The sequence below is a fragment of the Triticum aestivum genome, chromosome 7B, assembly GCF_018294505.1.
Source record: "Triticum aestivum cultivar Chinese Spring chromosome 7B, IWGSC CS RefSeq v2.1, whole genome shotgun sequence".
Classification (NCBI taxonomy): Eukaryota; Viridiplantae; Streptophyta; class Magnoliopsida; order Poales; family Poaceae; genus Triticum; species Triticum aestivum.
The window spans coordinates 530,140,996-530,143,379 of record NC_057813.1 but is presented as its reverse complement, the minus strand read 5'-3'; the positions used below and the strand labels follow the sequence as shown (position 1 = coordinate 530,143,379).

Genomic DNA, 2,384 nt, shown 5'->3' with positions numbered 1-2,384 from the left:
TCGGTCTCCGAATTGAACGGACGAGTTGACCATCTACCTCCTGTCGCGCGCGCTCGAGCTCGAGCTCGGATCTCTACCTACCATGCACTTTCCTAGCAGCGCGCGCGACCAGGACTCATCCAACGCCCAAACCGCCACGCCGCTTCGCGCATCACCTATATATACCCCGCACCAACAACGAACTCCATTTACTAAACCAAGCATAGTAGCTAATTTACTACTAGCTCTCTTCTACTTCTTGCTCTCCGGCAGCAAATCGACCTAGCTCCACTTCACCAAGCCAACCCTCACGCCTCCTTTGCTCCAAATTAAGGGTCAGGCCTCCTACAAAAATGGGCAGCTTGGACACCAACCCAATGTCCTTCTCGCCTTGCCCGGCGACAAGGCCGCGTTTGAGCCGCTCAACCCTGAAGATGTTCGCGCCTACCTCCACAAGGCCGTGGACTTCATCTCCGACTACTACACCAACATTGAGTCCATGCCGGTTCTCCCTAGCGTGAAGCCGGGATACCTGCAAGACGAGCTCAGCGCGTCCCCGCCAACCTACTCTGCACCGTTCGATGTCACCATGAAGGAGCTCAGGACCTCCGTCGTCCCTGGCATGACGCACTGGGCTAGCCCCAACTTCTTCGCCTTCTTCCCCTCTACCAACAGCGCCGCTGCCATCGTTGGGGACCTCATCGCCTCTGCCATGAACACCGTCGGGTTCACGTGGCAGGCCTCGCCTGCATCCACTGAGATGGAAGTTCTTGCTCTCGACTGGCTTGCGCAACTCCTGCGCCTACCCACCACCTTCATGAACCGCACGAGCACTGGCCGTGGAACCGGTGGTGGTGTCATCCTTGGAACAACGAGCGAGGCAATGCTCGTCACGCTAGTCGCCGCCCGTGATGCAGCACTTCATCGGAGCGGCTCTGTTGGCGTGTCCAACATCTCATGCTTAGTTGTGTACGCTGCCGACCAGACCCACTCCACGTTCTTCAAGGCATGCCGCCTCGCAGGCTTCGACCCCGCCAATATCCGGTCCATCCCCACAGGGCCGGAAACTAACTACGGGCTCGACCCGTCCAAGCTTCTCGAGGTAATGCAAGCTGATGCCAATGCTGGTCTCGTGCCAACATATGTATGCGCTACAGTGGGCACCACATCTTCCAACGCCGTCAACCCGGTGGGAGCCGTTGCCGACGTTGCCGCCATGTTCAATGCATGGGTCCATGTCGATGCTGCCTATGCTGGTAGCGCGTGTATCTGTCCGGAGTTCCGCCACCATCTCGACGGCGTCGAGCGCGTGGACTCCATTAGCATGAGCCCACACAAATGGCTTCTCACTTGTCTCGATTGCACCTGTCTCTACGTCCGTGATGCTCACCGACTAAGCGACTCATTGGAGACCAACCCGGAGTACCTCAAGAACGACGCTACCGAGTCTGGTGAGGTCACTGATTTCAAGGACATGCAGGTCGGTGTTGGTCGGGGCTTCCGTGGGCTCAAGCTTTGGATGGTCATGCGAACCTATGGTACCGCAAAGCTCCAAGAGCACATCCGTAGTGATGTCGCTATGGCCAAGATGTTTGAAGATTTCGTCCATGCCGACGAGAGGTTCGAGGTGGTCGTACCGAGGAACTTTGCTCTTGTGTGCTTTAGAATCAAGGCAAGTGGAGCCATAACGGAGGAGGATGCCGATGAGGCCAACCGTGTGCTAATGGATAATCTGAACAAGACTGGCAAGGCTTATCTTGCACACACGGTGGTTGGTGACAAGTTCGTTCTTCGGTTTGCCGTTGGGTCATCATTGCAGGAGGAGAGACATATAAGAAGTGCCTGGGACCTCATCAAGAAGACTACGAGCAGTATCATGGCTTAAGTGGATGGACAAATTGACACAGAAAGTTCCAGGAGCTACACAAATCCCTATATTTAGGGTATGATTATTCTTTTAAATTTATCTCTTTTTTTTCTTTTGCTTTGATTCTGATTATTATTTATTTGGACATGTGGTTCTTATTCCGTTTTGTGATCTATACCGACTGAGGGTATATATATAGCAAGCCGTTATCAAAAAAGTTGATTATAGACTGTAAAAGTACTTATATTGGATGAACACGAGTTACTGTATTTGTGACTGTACTCCGCTAGCGAGTGACGAATGCATGCCCGCGCATCTCGATCAATCAATAAATGTACGTTGCACTCAGTTGGTTTTAGGTTTCAAGATGCCAGACCGAAGCCTGGACACCGTGTGTTCCCGACTTCCCATTAAATTTGTCCTATCTAGAGTATCTGCCATACAATTCCATCTTCAGAGTCCAGGTCGACCATATACTTGCACGTCTGAATTAATGGTGCTTGCACCGCAGCATTAACACAGCAAAGACACGGGGGCA

General features: G+C 52.8%; 1 pseudogene; it reads left to right on the top strand.

Annotated features, from left to right (window-relative positions):
* Window positions 1–215: 215 nt before the first annotated feature.
* Window positions 216–2,091, top strand: LOC123161660 (tryptophan decarboxylase 1-like; annotated as a pseudogene).
* Window positions 2,092–2,384: the final 293 nt, after the last annotated feature.